The sequence below is a fragment of the Manis pentadactyla genome, chromosome 4 (assembly GCF_030020395.1).
Source record: "Manis pentadactyla isolate mManPen7 chromosome 4, mManPen7.hap1, whole genome shotgun sequence".
NCBI classification, from domain to species: domain Eukaryota; kingdom Metazoa; phylum Chordata; class Mammalia; order Pholidota; family Manidae; genus Manis; species Manis pentadactyla.
Window position 1 is genome coordinate 185,419,590 of NC_080022.1, and position 20,698 is coordinate 185,440,287.

The 20,698-nt window shown below is 45.1% G+C and overlaps 1 long non-coding RNA gene and 1 pseudogene across 2 annotated transcripts; both read right to left on the reverse strand.

Annotated features, from left to right (window-relative positions):
• Positions 1-2: 2 nt before the first annotated feature.
• Positions 3-16,120, reverse strand: LOC130683614 (uncharacterized). Of its 2 annotated transcripts, none has more exons than XR_008997469.1 (3): positions 15,973-16,120; positions 14,816-15,142; positions 3-144 (listed from the first exon to the last, which is right to left on the reverse strand). It is a non-coding gene; the product is annotated as an uncharacterized LOC130683614 (long non-coding RNA). The 2 variants fall into 2 exon arrangements; XR_008997470.1 differs by having other exon boundaries at positions 14,816-15,056; positions 15,973-16,106.
• Positions 12,113-13,343, reverse strand: LOC118919896 (MICOS complex subunit MIC27-like; annotated as a pseudogene).
• Positions 16,121-20,698: the final 4,578 nt, after the last annotated feature.

Consider the following 20,698-nt stretch of genomic DNA (forward strand, 5'->3'; position numbering starts at 1 on the left):
GCTCCGGGGCCTGCCCCCAGCTTGCTGTCCCCTCGTGCTGACACCGCACGGCCAGCTGTCCTCCTTTCTGCTGTGGGTGCCTGGGGTGTAGCATTCTGTAGCCACTCCAGAGACCTTTCTTTCATGTTCTCCATATTCTGGTGCCTAGGGACGGAGATAACTTTTGATGAAGGCCAAGGATTGTGGAAGCAGGTCAGAAGCAGAATTAGTGTTTATTCTGATGCCTCAGGTGGAATTTGGCCAGTTTCCAGGAGAGATGAGGGGAGGGGTTACACCATCCACTCCCCCAAATCAAGCTGCACCTTTGACAGTGGGTCTGGACACTCACCTCTGACTGATAAGGGCACCTTGGCTGTGGCACAGAGTTTGGGGTGCCAGAGCTGGAAGCCAGGAACAGAGCCGAAATGCTCACCCAGCACCACCCTCCGTGCCCACTCCTTAGTGGCCCCCAGCGTCCACTCTATGCCTCACAGGCAGTTCTAAGAATGCATTTGTGTGACCCTGGTCCTGTCACCTAATATCTGTAGGATTCAGTTGACCTCTTTATTTTCTTAATGCAGCACAGGTAACGAAGGTAACCTTGGTCACCAGGAAATGGGAAAGCCGCGTTCATATTAAGATTATAGCTGTCAACCTTAATTTTGAAAGAGCTGTCTTAACTACTTCACACACTGCTTAAAAACAACTGTTGCTTGTTGGCATTCTTAGGAAAAATACACATGCTCAGCAAGTTTTGTCAAGAGCCCGCATCTCCTGTTTGATGCTGGGGACCACGAATGAAAGGTGTGTTTCCCAGCTGTGGGTAAGAGGAGCGCTAATGAAGAGGAGTTGGGTAATTAGAATACGGAACCCGAGTTGTCCTGGGGAATGTGCGATTTCAGTGGGCACAGGGAAGGGGCTGTGGGCAGGTGACCCTGTCTGAGCAGGGGCTGCTCCCAAACAGGGAGGCAGGGCCAGATTAGGATTTGCATTGTACGTCAAACTAAGGAATTTGAACTGTATCACTTGTTCCCTTGTCCAGGAGGAGCTTCTGAAGAATGTCAGTGGGTGAAGGGGGCAGGGGTACTGGAACAGGGCGAGGCGCACATGAGTGGATCTCCACCCTGGAATGCTTTTCCTAGCAGTGGTACAAGACAGATGCAGGTGGCTGGTTTGACTTCTGGCTCTCAGGTTTCTGGCTCCAGGGATTGTATTTACTTCACCTTCTTTACATTTTTTACTTTTATTGAGGCTATCAAAAGTTTCACTTAATTTATGCAAATTCATGTCAGATGTTCTGCAGTGGAAGCTGCATCCTCTGCTCTGCACAGTCCTCTAGTCGGACTTTGTAGAGGGGTCCCTGTGCTACACGGGTTTGGGGGGATTCCTGGGAGCCCTGGCAAAAGGAATCCTCTCTGGTGACCTCGCCATTACCAGGTGGGCTGCAGGGGGGCCTTATCTCCTGCTCTTTTTCCCAGCATCCCAGGCACCCCTGGTTCATCTCGGTCACCCTTGTCCTAAGCGCCCCTTATTTCTGCACTTTCTAAGCCACATGTGACTGCACAAAGAGGAAAAGAAAGAGCACGAACGTGTGCCAGGTGGAGCTGACCAAGACTCCTAGCACTTCCAGCTGGTGTGACTGGGAGAAATCTTCTTAACCTACCTGACCCTCAGTTTTCTTGTCTCTAAAATGGACTTTTGCCTTTTGCTTTTGAGAGAAGTCTGCTGTGAGCATGAACTGACATGTGCTCAGCATCTGGCACAAAATACATACTCAACCCAAGAAGTCCCCCAATCCCAGAGATGCTCTGTTCCCCGTCAATGTGGGTCTACCATGTGCACATCAGAGATCTACGTGGCCTGGTCTCCAACTCCTCCTGTTGCAGCTTTGATTTCTACCCACACCCCCCAACTCAACAATTACGAATTGATTCTTTCATGCAGCAAATATTTAGTGAGCATCTCCCGTGAGCATTGTACTAGTTTCTGGGGCCTCAGTGTTGGGCTTAACCAGATACATTTCTCCTTCCATGAAGCCTGTGATATTAAGGGAATGACAAATCACACAAATAAACATCCAATTCTTCATTAGGGGATGTGCTGGGGAAGGCGTGAGCCTGAGGAAGCCTCTGAAGGTAGCCTGACCAGGGTCAGTGCTAAAGCCCTGTCTGTCATCAAATCAGTCATGTTTGGGGGTATATTTATTCAGCGGCAATGTCATCTCTCTCTTAAGTTACAAACTCCACAGCAGCAGAAATCACTCTATGCAGCCCTTGCAGCCACGTCACATCAGTGCTTTCAAAAGGCTTTCTGAGCCCAAAAAGAAACGGATTTAAACAAAAGCAGAATCGAATTTGAAATGTGTACATATGGAAGAATATTTCATTCAAGAAATGTTTACTAAATGTTTAGTCTGTGCATCAAGCTGAGTAAGTCCCAGGAATACAGATTTGAATACACGGAATACACAGTTATTGTTACTAAAGGCAGAAGACAAGGGAACTTTTTCATTCCTACAAAACTGCAGAGCCGGCCCAAGGCGATCCAGGCAACAGGCAGATTTCCTGTGTTAGCCCTTCCTCGATGAGGACCTCCCACCCCTTGTGGCCAGCCCTCCTGGTTGACACAGTATTTGGTATTTCCTGCCTTCCTGGGCCCCAAGCAGGAACATTTATTCAGGTCCTCCAGGAGGGACACTCTTTGTTCTGACCTTTGAACTGAACAAGGACATAAATTCTCTGAGGGTCGGTGGGAAAGGGCTAGCATTGGTGTGGTTGCTTCTTACCCCTGGGGGTCTTTCCTCCTTGGGTCACCCATACTTATAACAGGCTTTATGTAGCGAATGCCTCTGCCTTAGTTAGATGGCTCAAAGAAGTAACTAGAATGAGAGATGTTTCAGACCAGGAAGGAGAGAAAGGCATGAGACAGGCTGGACTACGACATAGGGCAGCCTGGAAGGGCTGACAGCCTTCAAGCAAGGGTTTTTAACCAAGGAAAAAAAAGGGGGAAATTTATTATAAGGATGGAAAGTGCCTGAAGGAACCCAAGAACAAGAGATATTGAGCCTCTAGAAGGGCCTGGAAGGAGCCAGTATTCTCCCTTTGAGGCTTTGTCCCTGTCCCTACCTCCACTCCCCACACCTGCTGTCTTCTTCTGTCCTGCCTGGTGGTGGATGACAGGGCTGCCCCATAACAACTGTTCTCTCTTTGCTCCCAGGTGTTAATTTCTACAGGAGAGACTCTGGCCCGCTTGGGTCCCTTCTCCATTCCTGGCCAGGGTTCTGGGTCACATGGCGAGTGACATGCTGGGTCCACCCTGTGCATGGGAGAAAGACAGTCCCAAGAGGAAGAGGGGATTACTGGCTCACGAGCTGGGCAGGCACCCCAAAGTGTCCAGACAGTATTACTGAATGCAGAGTGGAAAACTTGAGTTAGTCCAGAACGTACTCTTGATCAGTTTATGCCACCTTTATTTAGTAGTGAGTGTATGCCACTCACTTTATTTAGGGATGAGACTCACTCTATTTCCATTTAATCTGACAATTGAGCTTAAGCTCCAAGCTTGCCACACAACAAAAGCCTGGGTATGAACTCTGTGTGGCAAACAGCTCTCCTTACTCAGCTACGACTCTTGGGCAATTGATCTCTGCTTCCCACCTCTGAACCTCGGGAGGCCTGCAGACGTCTTCCTTCTAAACTGTAAGCACCTTAACGTGGCTGACTGGGGAGATGATAAGGCAGGGGTGTTTTTTTACCTACACATCTCAAGCATGCAGCACAAACAGCTGGCCACCTGCTTAGGGATCAGGTGGCCGGAGCCGACAGAGGGCACAAGGCCTTCCTCTCTGCAGTGCCACCTAGAGGCAAAAGCGGGGACTGCTCTGCTTGCAAATGCTGCAAGATCCTGGTGACTTGTTCCCCTTTTACAGGAAGTTACGGCAATGACCCAGCTAGTGACAAAATTGTGTAATTTAGTTTCACTTCAGTTCCCTATGGTTAAATACACCTGTGATTGCTAGGGATGTGGGTGTTTATCCAGGCATTTCCTGCAGCTCATGTATGGTATTTACTGAATGCTCAGATTGCTTCTGTCCATATGCTGAGTGCCAGTGCCCTGTGTCCCTGTATCCGTCTTGTCCAGGCTCTCTGTGATCCTGAATGTATCCACTGTGGGCAGGGCTGGGGCAAGGGCACCTTTCTAGTAAGGGGCCTCTACTTCGGAGGAACAGGCAGATCAATCACAGATCACATCCCAGCATAATTAATGTCATAACTCTGATCTATTTGAGAGGTAAAAATGTAAAATGTTGCACTTTAAAAAAACAACTTTATCATTGGAAGGGATCACATAGCTCTGTTCAGTAAATGAAACAAATAAAAGAAAAATTACCTGGCAGCCTCCTCCCTCTAAATTCTTAAGTACACATCACCAAGGGGAACCCGGAAGCAAAGAAATGGCAAAAGGTCAAATTTCACTTATGCCTGAAGCCATGAAACAACTGTTGGTAAGAGAGCAGTATTTCTCAAGAACAGAGCATGTACTAGAGTAAACACAGGGGAATGCTGAGGTTGCTATCACGTTGAAGAAGTTGGCCAAATTGAAATTTGGCAGTAATACCACAAATCAAAGGTCACTAATAAATCCAGAAGGAGGAGAAGATTGTTTTATCAAGGATAAGAAAAGAGCTCAAGTGACCTCCTTGCTGATCCAGCAATTCCCCTTCCAGGTATTTGTCTGAAGAAAATGAAAAGACTGATTCGAAAAGATATCTGCACCCTCATGTTCTGCAGCATTAGTTACAATAACCAGCATATGGAAGCAACCTAAGTGTCCATTCATAGGTGAATGGATGAAGAAGATGTGATGTATATACACAATGGAATATTACTCAGCCATGAAAAATAAATCTTGCCTTTTGCAATAGCATGAATGGACCTAGAGGGCATTATGCTAAGTGAAATAAGTCAGACAAAGAAAGACAAATACCATATGATTATACCTATAGGTGGAATCTAAAAAACAAAATAAAACAGAAACAGACTCATAAATACAGAGAACAAAATTGACGGTTGCCAGAGGGGAGAGGGGGTGGGGGCAGGGGGATGGGCAAAATAGGTGTAGGGAATTAAGTTATTAAATAAATACTAAGTCACAGGGATGTAAGATACAGCATAGGGCATCTAGTCAATCACACTGTAACAACATTGTGTGGTGGCAGATGGTAACTAGACTTAGTGTGGTGAGCAGTTCATAATGTATATAATGTATATAAATCTCAATTCACTATGTTGTATACCTGAAACTAGTACAATATTATGTGTCAATTAGTCTTCAATAAAAAGCAAACAGCAAAAGACCCTTTGATTCCCTAAATAGTTCTGGGCTCTGCCGTTCTATGGTTCAGGCCCTGGAAGGGCCCTGGGCTCCGTGTGTCTGCCGCATGATGAGCAGGTGGTCGCACAGACGTGCCCTGAGCTCATGTCCTCACATGGCTGGCTCTCCCTCCATGATCCCCACCATCAGAACTCATTTTGTCTCTGGCCCTCGGTTCAAGTGTGCTTTGCTCTCCAGGGTTACACGCCTGGTTTTCCCTGCTTCTGCTCTGCGTCTCCTGGACAGGGGAGCACCCCGCTGGTTCCGTGGTGGGGCCCTTCCTCCCTCCCCCCACGTCAGGGCTCTGGGCACGGAGCCTCACTTAGTGAGCTGGGCCTGGAACTTCCCAAACTCCTCTGCTGTCCACATAGCCCTTCAGGGTCTTATCTGAAATGGAAACCAGCCCTTCTGCTTTTCTTTTCGAAAGTATTTTCCATGGGAAATCCTGAATGTTTTCACATGCGAATGATTTACATTTCAGAACTTCGCTTTGAAATTTTAGATGCGTCTACAGTCTACAAGTTGTTCGGATGATTAGAAGTTGTACTTTGCCTTAATCTGCCTTAATTCTCTTCATATGCACAAATCTGTATCTGTTGTTATTCTGGGTGTTCTTTTTACAAATCGAAGTCAATTCATCTGTTTCATTTTCAGCCTTTAAATCCTAACGGGGACAATATACACAGGGAACAAATGGGGGAATACAACCGAGTCAACCCTGCATTGCTTCAGCAGCTGATCCAGTTTCCAGAACTTCCCCTGAGCTGGGAGTCCGGAGCACCCCGAGATTCCATTCACCTAACTGGACTCCCTGTGGCCGGAATGATGGGAAGCTGGCTTAAAGGTGGACATTCCCCCTCCCAAGGACACACAAATGCATGCACAGGCACGGCTCCCCAGCCCCACAGGCAGCAGCCTTGGCGTGAGAGTTTAGCAGACTAGGGAAGACCTTGGCTGGGGTGGGGCCAGGAGACCCCAGGTAACCACATAAGACAAGGTTTTTAACACAATGGCAGGTACAGGTCAAGAATCACAGATACACCAAACCCATGTGGCCTAGTGGCTGGGAACTCAGCCTTGCAAACCAAGGTTGCTTAAAGCAAAGTTTGTTTTTGTCTCCTGTATCAGGTACCTAGGTTGTCCCTTTTGGGATAATCACACCTGCGTAAAATTCATTTAGGAGTTATTCCAAGTTCAGGTGACATTCCTGACCCCCTTGAGAGAGTGGCCTTGAGGGAGAGTAACTTTCCTCTCCTCGCCCATCCCCGTTCCGAGAGAGGAGCACGTCCAGGCGATGAGTGGGCAGCGTTCCCTGCTGCCCTTTGGGGCAAAATTCCCCCCTGAGAGACTCCGCACAGGCCCCTCCAGCCTCGGCAGCACTCAGTAACCCCACGATCGGGCTTTTATCATTTCTGCTTCCAGATGACTAGGGCGGCCGCCAGGGCAGGCTGAGCCAGCCTCCCGCATGGTGACAGGAGTCACACGCTCTGCAGTGTGGCGGTCTGTCACCTGCCCATGACTTAACCTCTTGAATCCACCAGCTCTCTTCAAATGTTGAACTTGAATCTGAAAGAGAACTAACACTTGGCGCTTGGCAAAGGGCAGCAGAGCCTGTGGGGAGGAAAGTAGCCTGGCTGAGTTCTAGCCTGGCCCCTCCCCAGCCAGCTGTGTGATCTTGATCTTTGCGCCTCTGTTTTCTCATCTGTTAAGTGAGAATCTTAATATCTGTCTCACAAAACCTGTGAGGATTTGACAAGCCCATATAAAAGGGACTTTGAAAAATACTATGTTATACAAAAGTATGCTAGTTGCCCTGGGTCAGGTGCCAAAGCTGGATGACACACAGCAGCTGTCACAGGCCCATCAGCTCCCTTTGGGCTCACATGTCCAGGGACGAACAGCTAAAGAGGTGACAGGCCACGGGTAAATGATATCTCATTTGTAGCCCTTAACCACTTAGTTGAGAAATGAAGAAATAGCAGGCCGTGGTGTTACTCAGAAGTACGGCGGTAAGTACCAAAAGGAAAAGCAGGAGTACAAGTGGTTGCCTTGGGCACCGGGACCCTGGAGAAGGCAGGAGACGGCTCTGTTTTGATGTAAGCCTTGTAATCCCATTCAGTTAAAAAATGTGTGTGCTACCTCCATAAGAATAAAAAGTTAATGCAAAAACTCTGAAATCCAAATGAGACATGTTTTTGAAAATCTGTGAGGATTTGAAAAAACAGTGCAACACTGATTCCGGAAGTATTTATTGAGTGGTAATTACAGGTCAGGCATTGAGAGCTATCTGTTAGGGATTAAAGGTAAGAAAGCTATAGTCGCTGATCTTAAGAAGCCCAAGATCTGATAGGGCAACAGGCCTGAATGTCTGCATTTAGCTGCAGTAAAGTGTGACAGGTGTGATGTAAGTCATGAGTGGGAGATGGTGGAGATACAGCCTGGGGACACGGTGCGCCTCAGTACAGAAGTGATGCCTAAATGGGTCTTTTGCTCCTGCGACTTTCTGCAGAAATGAACTTTTCTGATTTTCCCTTTTTTAGAAACAATGCATGCTCATTACCAAAAAAGGGGAAAATGAATGAAAGTATAACAGCATACCAACCTGAAAACTGTACCCCTTCAAAGAATCTGCTTTGACACCGTACAGCACAAACATCCGGGTCCCTTTTCTATGCCTACTGTACTGAGAGTTAGTATTTGGAATGTTATTTAATTGTTTTCCTCCCTTCTCTGCTGGTACCTGCATCCCGCCCACCGCCAGCAGGTAGAGCCAGCTGGTCATTGCCTCCGTGGACACATGGGGCCCTAAGAGCTGGAAAATGAAGAATCCATTTCAGCAAGACCTTCTGGCTTTCCCCTCACATACCGAACCCCTCAAGTGGGGAGAAGGTTTGATGAAATAGATAAATTGGCTTGGAGGATTTTTGAATTCCTACCACCATTGCTCCCTGCCTAGAAAGATTGACTCTGGGTGGGGAGGAGTATGAGGGGGAGGGAGACAACAGAGAGCTCTGTGGGTCCCAAGGTCAGGGGGGCCCTGTACCCTACTTCCTTGTAGTGTGCCGGGAGTCTAGCAAGACCTCTGCATGCTGAACCTAGGAAGACAGGACCACAGACAGTGTTGCTGGAAGTTCTCACCCCAAGCCAAGTGGACATGAAAGAGCCGGAGGTGGGGACGGCCAGGAGCCAGGCAGCCCCTCCCTGCCTCGGCTCCACGTCAGGGAGCCCCCTATGCCAGCCTGAAGGTGGGGCAGAGCAGTAGGGATGGCTCAGTTCTTCTACAGCTTAGTGGATGGGGTCCAGAATCAGAAATCAGGAAAGTATAGAAAATAAAGTTGCATTTCTTAGACTAAAACAAAATAAGATAAAAAACAGAATCTGTAGGCTTGATTTTACAACTCACTCTCAGTGATCATCACTAAAGCCAAAACAAGGCGTAGAATCTTCCAAGACAAATTTATTCCAGACTAGAGACCCCCGCCAGGTGGAGACATGGTCTTAGATTCTATCTGCACATCAGGGAGCTAATTGGAGACCCGGACCGAAAGTTCTGCCAGTTTGGGGAACTTCGGTTTGTTTTTGGATGATAGGAAAGGTAGTCCAGTAACCTAGCGTTGAAATCATAGAATTGTCTTTAATTCTATGATTTATTAAACTTCCTCCCGTCATCTTATTTGTTGCCAAATCCAGCTGATCCAATGTATGTCTTTTCTGCCTAGTCCCCCTGTCTCCATAGCCATCTGGCCCAGGGCCTCACTGACTCGGTCCTAAGCCATCAAGACCGCCCCAGCCTCACTCCCCTAAAGCCACCCTCCCCCCAACCATCTACCCTATACTCTATCGACAGAGTCATCCGAATAAAGCACACGTTTAATCAAGTTACCCCCTTACTCTAACATTTGTAATAGCTACAGAATAAAGTTTAAACTTCTGGCATGCTATTGAAGGCCATGCATTCTTTCTTTTGCCAACAGGCATTTAACTGTGTTACACCTACACTGTGTCCAGGACCTGTTCAAATTACTGGAGAAGTGGAGACAAATAGGATACTTCCTGCCCACAAGAAACTCAGTCTGGCAGAAAAAAATACACTTTGGATTCATGACATTGTGTCCTGATGGATGTGATAGAGAAAGATAGGGGTGTTTGTGGGGGTCTGATGCCAGCCTGGTGTCTCTGCTGGAGGCATGGACTCCGGAGCCTGGCTTAACGTACCAGGGTGACCTTGGATAAGTTACCCAACCTATTTTATCTATAAAGGAGAGGTCCTAATAATAGTATCTATCCAAAAGCTTGACCTGTGAATAGTAATCATTAATTCCTAATACCAGCACCTGGCACGCTGTGAGCTCCCTTTCAGGGTTAGTGAAATTAATCATCAATCAGTCTCTCATTCCTAACACATCCTGCCTTTTCCCATTTCTGCACCTTGGCTTACACTGTTTCTTTAATTTGCAGGGTTCCTGCTTGCTTAAATGTCACACAGCTCAGGCATTATGCAAATGCTACCGTGTCCGGGATTTCTCCGTACCCAGTCCCCGGGTGGAGGCACTCTTTCCAATTTGCTCCCATAACAATTGTCACATTTGACATTATTGCGGTTATTTGTCACTACTACTAATGTCATGTGCGTTCTTTTGTTTTACATATGTGTCTCTCCTCCAGGAGATTTCGTCTCTTGAGAGTCAGCAACATGAGGAGGTGGAAAAGTATAACATTTGCCCAAATCCCCTATGTTCAAATACCTGTTTTGCTACTTCCTGGCTTGGTGGAATTAGGCTTAACCTTTTCCAGCTTCATCGGCTTCATTTTTGTAAAAGAATAAGAATATTAATCCTGGGCAACAATTGGGAAGATCAGAAATAATACTTGGAAAACTCCTGAGGGTAGGTCACGATTTGGAAAAAACTGTGAAGACAGTGACCGGTCATAAAAGTGCAAACACCACAGGGATTATGACCTGGGGCTGACATTCTACAGCTCCCTTTGTGTCTGCTCTTATCACAGCCCTTTGCCCAGGGTAAAGGTGGACCATTATGTCTCCTGGTCACTAAGCCGCCCTCCCTTGCCCCTCTTCTTATCCCCCTCCTGGCTCCTTCAACCCGCCTCTTGATTTTCCACTCCTTCCACTTGGCCCTGGTCCTCCCCTCACATCGGGAAAACCTGCTTGTGAAGTCAGCCGCCTCCCACCCTGCAGTTGGAGCCCAAACGAGGACTCAGTCCTTCCGACCTGTCGCGCTCACTTTTGACAGACCAATCACTTAAAAATGACACTTTCATGAGGTCACCTCCCTGCCGAAAAGCCTTGTGCATTGGCCCTTGGCCCCACGCTCCTTGACCGCCCTTGTCAGAGCCAGGACCCCTGCTTTGGGGGATCGGGCAGGAGAGGCAGGGGAGGTTGGGGAAGCTGGCAGGAGGGGCAGCAAGAACCACGGCCCTGAGACCGTCTCCTCTCCCCTTCCTTTGGGAGGCCTAGCTCTCCTGGTATTAATATCTCCTGGTATTGTCACTCTGGGGAGAGGGCGTGCAGAGGGCTTCAGTCAGATGCGAGGGTCCTGCTGACATGGTGGTTTCTGCCGGGTCAGTACTCCATTTTCCACTGAGGAACCCCTCACAAAGGTCTCCCCAGGACCTCATCTCCTGCTGCCCCAACAGAGCTGATTGTCCCCAAACATTTTTCAGGACTGGATATCCCATTACCTGGCTCCCACAGGTAATGGCGCATTCCTGGGACTCTGACCCATCCTGTGAGCCACAGGAAGGGCCGAGCTGCCCTCCACAGCCTCCTGGGCTGTGAAGGCCCCGATGGGGCAGAGCGGGTCTGGTCCTCTTCCCAAGACGTCACACGGTGGACAGTCCCAACCGCCCTCCACCTTCTGAAATCCCCAGACCAGAAACAGTCCCCAGTCTACTCAGGTCTCCTCTGAACTCGGGAGCGTGGGCTGGGGGCGGGGACCAGGCCTCCTGAGACCACGAGTGCGTCTGCTGCAGCGCACCCCCACCAAGAGTCTCACCAGGAATCCTATAAGCCTCCGGGCTGCTCTCTTTCCCTCGTCCCCCTACGTATGTCTGGCTGAGCTGGGCTTCTGTCACTTCTGACTGAAAGAGTTCCAACATGTACAAACCCAGAATCACGCCATGCACAAAAATATATTTCAGATAGGTGAACTATTTAAAGCTTAAAGAACAAAAGTATGAAAATATAAATAGAAAATAGAGGAGGCAATTTATATAATCTACACACTTTTCTAAAAACAGCATAAATTTCAAGGGCTATCAGGGAAAAGATAAAGTAATTTTACCTACATAAAAAACTGACTTATGTAGGACATAAGATACTATAAACAACACAATAAAAACAAGCATCAGGCTGGTGAAAACATTTGAGGTATTGTTAGTATGGTAGAAAACAGTTAATATCCCTAATATACCAAAAGCTCCTAAAAATAAGAAAAATAATTTAATTTTTAAAAAGAGCAAGAAATATGAACCAGTCACTCTTGATTTATAAACTTAAGTGGGTCCTCAAATTCACTAGTGGCCTGAGAAATACAAATTAAAAAGAGAAACAATTTGTGCCCATCAGATGATTAGACTTGTTATTTTTTTTGTCATATAATGTAGATATTTTATTCCGGCTCTGGAAAATGGAAGAAAAAAAGGGGGAGGGGGCAGGAATAAGGGAACACATCCTTCCGCACACCATTCTAATTTAGCTGACATTAATTTGGAAAAGCTAAAGCATATATATATACACGTATAGATGAATAAATATTTATATGTATGCACATACATATTTTTTCAGATTTTAGTCTCACTGGTGTTCATGTATTTACACACTTTTATTTTTTATAAGCACTCTTGAAATTCAGATGCATCCTAACACATCTGCCTCTGCTTCCTCATCAACTTTTTAGTATTGTTTGGATTGTATTCACAGTCTGTGTTTTAGTCATTTATGGAACTGGTCAGACTGACTATTGGACGTTGTAAGGGGAAAACCTAGTTTAGGTTATATATACTCTGTGCATCAGTGTCACCCATCGCATGATTTTTCATCATTATTTGCACCTTGTAGTTCACTAGGCAGACTATTTCAGCTTCTAGAGCTGTACCTGTGACCCAGGAGATTGGGGTCAGGCACAAACTGTATGGTATCCAAGGTGGATTCTGAGTTGGTCTTTGTCTTGTAGCTAAGCTCTGTTGCCAAAGGCACTGAGGGTTTCAGGTCAAGAGCTGTCTTTGCAGGTGCTTCTATTTCTGTAGAGCTTGCTAGCTTAGCTTTATCTTCAGGCTCAGGAAATGACTCTCCCTGGCTGTGTTTTGCCCACAGTGATTTGACTGCTTCATGAATTTGCTGGCTTGTAGCATAGGCCTTATTTCCAGTTACTTTTGCGATTAGTACTGACTGACTGGGCAGCAAACAGTTGCTCCTATCGTGGTCAGTCCCAGTGGATAAGCAATTTTCTTAAACCTAGAACCTTTTCTGGCTGAAACTGAGCCTGCCAAACCTGAAACCGTAGCCACTCCAATTTTTGGATGAAAATTGCAAGGTGGAGTCTTCAGGTAGACATATGCATCTTTTCCAAACGGTACTGTACCCATTATCCCATTTTTCACAAAGACATAAATACCCTTGCACCAGCCAGTTGTAGTGTGGACGGATGCAAAGCCCGTTTGTAAATGACCAGACTGCTCTTCAACGTATTTAGTCTGAAGAGGTGGTGCCCTGTACATGGGGAACTGCTCTGGTTTCACTGGCTGCTTTTTTGACTCTTCTTTGACTGCACGCCGACTTACAGATGCACATACCAGACCTGCAAGCACGGTTGTCTGCCTCCCCATCCTAACGGCAGCCGTATCTGTGACTCCCTGTGCCCCAGTTTTCATACCAGACAATCATCATGAAAAATGCTAGTGATACCCAATGTTGCCACAGAGGAGAAAGTTAACTCTCACACCTGTTGGTGCAGACTTCTCAGAGAATGCCTCGAGGGAATCCACTGACATTTGATGTAAACATACCTATTGTTTTGGCAATTCTGCTTCTAGGAATCTAGCTACAGAAATACTACATGAGTGCATGAAGGTATGTGGGAAACAAGTGGCAACGTGAGCATCGACTGATAGGGACTAGTTAAATAAATGATTCCATTCTGCAGAATGCTACGCAGCCATGCAAAAGAAGGGATTAGACCTGTGTGTGCCAACACAGAAAGATGTCCATGATTAGAGCTGATTTAAAAAGGAAACCTGTGGAACAGTGTGTACAGTGTGATAACTATCTATTTCTAGCCATCCTCTGTCTGTATCTATCTATCTATCTATCTATCTATCTATCTATCTATCTATCTATCTATCAAGTATCATGTATCATATCACTGTATTGTCTATCTACCTACTTCCTATCTACTTACCCATTTATCCAGTTGTTGTAAGGGCTTGTATGACATAAGGTACAGAACACAGGCCATTGACCCAGTACACCTGGGTTTGAATCCTGGCCCTGTGACTAATTAGCAGGGTGAACTAGATTTCCTTTGTCTCAGTATACTCATAACCCTAAGAACAAGGGAGCTAATACATATAAAGCATTTAGAATAGTGGCTGGCATACAGGAGGAAGTGCCATAGAGGTGTTGGCTACAGTGACATAATAAGTACATAGACACCAAAGAATCCAGAGTGTCACCCCTGAAGGGTGGGTAGAGATGGCGGTATAGTGGAGAGACCCTCACTTCTTGCTTTACCTTTCTGTATTTTAAAAAACTTTATGAGTTTCTTTCTCATAAACGTGTATGACTTTCAAGTTTTAAGCATAGTGAAACAAAAACATTCCCAAACAGCTGAGTCTGGAGAGAAAGGGTCTCTCACTGCTGGAGACGTGTTTATGTTATAAGAAATCCGGTCTAACAGTTAGTCCCAGGACTAACCTGAGACCCGGAATTTAAGCTGCCTGCCCAAGTGAGAGGTCTCCCATTTTCTGACAGACTCCTCAGGGACGGTATGATTTTGGAATGAATGGAATACACAGGATAAATCTTTTGCTTTAGGACACCAAGAATGACATGTCAGAACTAACCCCAAAGCTGCTCTTATTACTCACAGTAGCAGAGGCGAAAACAGCCTTGTTTTGTACCTATACCTCTGAAGACCCAGGGCCATTGTAATCGAACGCCTGCCTGCATGTCCCCTGGACAAGCCCACAGCACCTGCAGCACCTGGGTTTGCCCACTCCTGCCACGTCTGTGTCCCCGGAGGGCCCCCTTCGCTCTCCCTGCCTGTGGTTCCCGACAATATTGTTGATCCCTGACACCACATGCCACATGCGGATGCCACTGTGTGTGCACACATGTCCCATGTGGCCTCTGCCATGTCTACAGAGTTCTTCAATCCTCCCTGGGCTGTAGTTTTCAATTTCCTCTAGTAAATTATGAGGAGCCTGGAAAGGGTCAGACTCTTACCTGGACGGCTTTGTACTGGGTTCCTTAACAAGAGAAGGCAGGGTGAACAGGAGGAAGAGCAGCAGGGCCAGCGGCAAGAGCCACCGGACAGCGCGGCCCAGGTGCCCGAGTCTCCACCGGTACAGCTTCATGCTGGGGTGTCAGGCCCTGCAGGAAATTTCTGCATATCTTGGAGCTTTGATGTGGACAGCAGAGAGTTTAGCCCCTGGGATCTCCTGGCCAGGGAGTGCCACCATTTGTCCTACAGGGAGACACCCTGGTAACCACAGAGCCAGAGGAAGGAGGAGCCACCGCTGCTGCTTTATGAAGGCTTGTAGGCTGATGCGGCTGGAAGGAAGAGAAACTCCTTTTGTTCAAACAAGTTCACCTGCCTTTTCTTTGTTTCTGAAGCCAGTTTCTGAATGCAGAACTTTATGAGAAACATGCATCACTTTCATGAGGCTCCAAGCCCTTGGGGACCTCGAACAAGCCGCGGGCGGCAAGAACCTTGCATGACCTCTGCACTCAACATGGGTTTTATAAGAAAAATACAGGGAACCCATTTAGGTCGGAGAACCTCTCAGCCCACAGCAATCTCTGCACTGAGAAACCACTGACTGGAGCTGCCAGAATGTCCCCTTTCCAAAGCATTTAGAGCAGAAGCTCTCAATCTGGGGTGCACATGAGGATTAAGCTTTAAAACATCCCAATGCCCGGGCTACACCTCAGCCAATTAAACCCTAAACTCTGGAGGTGGGTATTTTTCCAGTAGTGTATATTTTTTGTGGCTGTGATGTGTGGCCAAGTTGAGAACCCCTGATCGGTAGCCATTCTGTTCAGCCTTCCCAGCTCCTGATCTGAGGTCACGGCGGCCGTGCTCTTCTGAGCCAGGTGCTCAGAATGCTGTGCACATGCTGATGCAGCCTTGCGGCCACTCGAGGAGCTGAGCACAATTATCAGCCCCATGTTACAGTGGAGGAAATCGCCTCGGTAAGTGAGCATCCTGCCCAAGATCACAGAGTGAACCGGCCTATATAGATGGCATTCTTAGAGCATTGTCTCTGAGGAATTAACTCAGAGAAAAACTATCAAAATCAATTGTTAGAGAACTTAGAAAATTCTGAGTAGCAGTCCTCCATAAAGTGCGGTGGGTTAATAATTTGTAAAATACTGCTTACAGTTAGTTGAAACACACAGGTGTTTTCCAGCAGCGGAAGGGGGAAGTGCAGCCCGGGGCTTTGAGGATCTGGGGACCTGGGTTTGTTACGCACACATGGCTGTGCGTGTTCCTCTGTATGCAAAGCTCCCAATTCCGTATGCAATGTCCCTGGCTTTCGCCCAGGGCATGCACCAATAAATGCTTAAGCCACCTTCCCCAGGGAGGATGAAAGACAGAAAAACATGCTTCTGAAGTGACTGGATGAATAATAGACACATGTGACAGGCTCCCTTTATCCATACCATACACTGTAACTGTCCCAGAGGATGGCTGGCAGCAAGGAGGGCCATCTCTCTTAGTACCGTTCAGTCTCCCTTTCTCTCCGAGCACAACTAACCTGCAGGTGCTCACACACTGACTCTGAACATTTTCTGAATAGACTCATATCAAATCATAACTCTTCGCCTTTACTAACCGTCTGCCCAGTGTTCGCCTGCACGCTCAGCTCGAGCAGTTACCCTCCACCTGGTACCTGGCACCTGTTTGCAATGCTAGGCAAATGGAGTGAACGGTGGGAAGGCGTCTTCTTACCCTCAGCCCTGGTTTGACTAACTGGAGTGTCTCTTTCATCTCACCACCCGCTTTGGAGCAGGCACTGGCTGTCAGCGCCGTCCGACACCCACAGAGCATGGAGAGCCAGCCGAGCTCCTGTACACAGTCTGGGCCTCTCACCACCTCAAGTGGGGCTTGGGCTTGGAGTTCCTGCAGCCAGCTGGTGGGGGGCAGGATAGTGGAGAGCCCTGGTCCCCTGCTCTCAGGTTCCAGCCCAAGGTGCCTGTGCAGAGCGGGAGAGCCAGAGAAACACAGGTTTTCGTGAAAACTGACTTTCCAGTAGTTTTTCAAATATCATCAGAGACTTTAGTTTTTTCTATTTACTGGCCATGCAGATAAGCATTCTTAAAAGGTAATTTTCAGTAAAAGGAAAAATCACGACTCTCATACAGATACGAAGCATGGAATTCTTCTAGTTGGAAGGAGCTCAAAGTTTTTTCCTGTGTCTTTTGGGCCCTGGTGGTTTTCAGTTCAAAATAATCTTCATGCCGAAGTGGCACATTCTGGGGGCAGCCTGCTCCTATAGATGTCCTCTCAGAAACCACTGCCCACCCCAGGGCATCCTCTGCTGTTCTTCTATTCTGTATTTCATCTGTTCACACTCATTTTTATTATTTCCTTCTTTCTACGTGCACTGGGTTTAGGTTGCTCTCCTTTCTAGTTCCCCAAAGTGGAAGGTCAGGTTAACTTTTTTGAAATATTCCTCCTTTCTTAAATAGAGGTTTCACATTTCCTTCTAGGCATGCCCTCGGCTACATCCTGTAATTGCTTCATTTTCACATATCTCAAAATATTTTCTAATTTTCCCCTGGTGACTTCTTTGACCCATTGGTTATTTATGAGCATTAATTTCCACGTATTTGTGAATTCCCCAAATTTCTTTCTGTTGTTAATTTTTAATTTAATTCCTTGTGGTTGGAGAACAAAGTCTGTGTGATTTCAACCCTTTAAAATCTACTGAGGTTCATAGCTTAGCCTATGGCCTGTTCTAAAAAATATCCATGTACACAAGAAGAATGTGGGTTCTGTTGTTGGGTGGGGCGTTTTACAGATATCTGTTAGGCTTATAATCTAACAGATGTCTGGTAGGTTGTTAGGTTCATAATCTTCACCTCTGTCATATTCTGCTTGACAATTGTGTCCCCTATTGAAAATGAAGTATAGAAGTTCCCAGCTGTTACTGTGGAATTGTCCCCTGTCCCAGCAAGTCCGTCAGGTTTTGTCTTGTGTATTTTGGATGTCTGTTGTTAGATGTACAAGTGTTTTTATAACTGTTATACCTTCTTGATAGAATGGCCTTTTAAAAAAATCATTATAAAATGTCCCTCTTTATCTCTAGGAACAGTTTTTAATCTTAAAGACTATTTGTCTGATATTACTCTGACCCTCTTATGGTTGCCATACGTATGGAGTAATTTTTTCATCCCTTATAACCATTTTGCATCTTTGAATCTAACGTGTGTCTTTTGTAGATAGCTTATCATTGGATCTTGGTTGTTGTCTTTTTGATGCAGCAGGATATTTTTGCCTTTTGAGCAGATTGTTTAAACCACTCACACTTAGTGATATTATTGATATGGGGGATTTATATCTACCGTTTTGCTTTTTGGTTTTTATGTCTCATGATTACTTTGTTCTTCTCCTCCTTTACTACTTCTGTTCATTTTAAGAGAGTATTTTCTAACATAATGTTTAAATTCATTTAATGCTTTTTAACTTGTTTTTGTGTGTTGTTTTCTTACTGTTTGCTATTGGACTTAAAATTGTTCCAGATCTTTTAACAGATGTATTCACTTACTGGAATCTCCTTCTTAACTTAATTCCGGTAAGAAATAGAAACTTTTAGCCAGAGACGGGTAAGATTCCTCAAGGGAGGAACAACCTAAGACAGGCACAGTCGCAGGGGGGCCATCAGGTGAGAAAATGGGGATCAACAGAGGTGAGGCTTAGAACCTCCCCCCTCCTGTTCTGAGAGAAATCTTCTGCGTACGTGGATGTTTTATTGCCCTGGTCTAGCTTGGATTAACACATAGTCTACAGGCACACACCTGATCATCTACATTTGCTCTCTTACAACACTAAACTATGTTTTCTACCTTTATCTCGTATCTACCTACCACTTCAGCATTTTATTAAAAATAATAATAATAAAGAGAGAAATGTGGTATCCACATATAAATCAAGTATAAAAATCAAAAGAGTATTCATATTTGAACTGTTTATAGTTCATAATGCATGAGCAAAACCGAAAGTTTCTGTGATGACTGCCCTTGTACTGTTCACCATGTAACTTATTCACTATGTAAGAATTTGTTCTCCATGTAAGAACTTGTTTGTTATGCCTCAGAAGATTGGAGACTGACGAAAATTAGGCTTGGGGTGGATTAATGATTGTGCATTGAGCATTGACTCCCCTATACAGAATTTTATTGTTGTTAACAACCATTTGATCAATAAATATGAGAGATGCCCTCACACATACACACACACAAAATATATACATATATATATATATATATAAACACACTTCCAATTGTAAAATAAATAAGTAACCGGGATGTAATGTATAGCATAAGGAATATAGTCAAAATGTTGTAACAGCTTGGTATGGTGATAGCTGGTACCTAGAATTATCATGTATATAAATGTTGAATCACTGTGTTGTACACCTGAAACTAATGTAATACTGTGTGTCAACTACCCTTCAATAAAAAATAATTATCCAGGGGAAAAAAAAAAAAAAGAAATAGAAACTTTAACTCTATAGAGTTCTTTTCCTCCCTCGTCTCATGATAATCTTGTTATACATTTTATGTCTGCATATGGTACACAATAACAATACATTCTTATAATTATTGCTTTGTGGAATTTTATGTATTTTAAAGAAGCAAAGGGAAAAAAGGAGAGGATGAGTATATTTCTGGAAGTTAAAAAATGTCAATATTCTTATTTACCACTTCCGGGTCTCTATTTCTTCATGTAGGTTTGTATTACCTGTGCTGTTGTTTCCTTTGATAAGCTTCATCTTACCACCTTCTTTTGTGTTATTGTCAAGTATATTAACATTTCTGCATGTTATAAGCCCAACAACACACAGTTTTATACATATTGTTTTATGTAACTGCTTTTTAAATAAGTTAAGGAATACAAATAAATAAGTACACCGTCTTTTATCACTGTGTACATAATTTTTTGATTGGTCATGAGATTCAAATGACTGTTTGGGGTTGTTTCCTTTCTGCTTGAAGAACTTCAGGTACTTCTTGTAAGGACAGTCTGTGAGCAAAGAGTTCTGTAAGATTTTGGTTAATTTGTAGTGTCTTTGCCCTTCTTTCCTTTCTGAATGCTCGCTTGGCAGCCCGGCCTGATGCCAGGTTTTGGGTCGGCACCTGTTTCCTTCCAGCCCTTGGGATATACCTTCCCACCACCCCTGGCCTCCAGTGTTTTTGAAGAGAGTTCAGATGTGAAACTTACTAACACTTGTATAAGATTGTTGTTTCTTGAGGCTTTCAAGAAGTTATCTTTGGCTTTCCACATCTTGACTATGATGTATCTGGGTGTGGTTCTCTTTGTATTTATCCAACCTGAATCTTGTTGGGCTTTAATGTGTAGACTGGAGTTTGTCACCAACTTGGGGGAGTTTCCAACTATAATTTCTTTGAGTATTTTTCTCTCTCCTCCTTTCCATCATGCATATGCTGGTGTCTTGATGGTGTTTCCACGTTTTTTTGAGGAACCTCATTTTCCTCATGTTTTTCTTAAGTGTTCTTCAGATTGCATAATCTGTCAATCTAGCTTCATGTTGGCTGATGATTCTGCAAAATCAGATCTATTCTTGAGCCCCTCTAGAGAATTTTCCATTTCAGTGATTATGCTTTTCAACTCCAGAATTTCTATTTGGTTTCTTAAAAAACAATTTCCATCCCTTGATTAACATTCTCTACTTCATGAATCATCATTATCATTAATTCTTTAATTCTTTTTTTTTTTGCATATCCCTCCCTGCCTTCCTTAATTCTTTAAATATAGTTTCCTTTTTTTTTTTTTAGATAATTATTTTTTATTGAAGGATAGTTGACACACAGTATTACATTACATTAGTTTCAAGTGTACAACACAGTGATAAAACATTT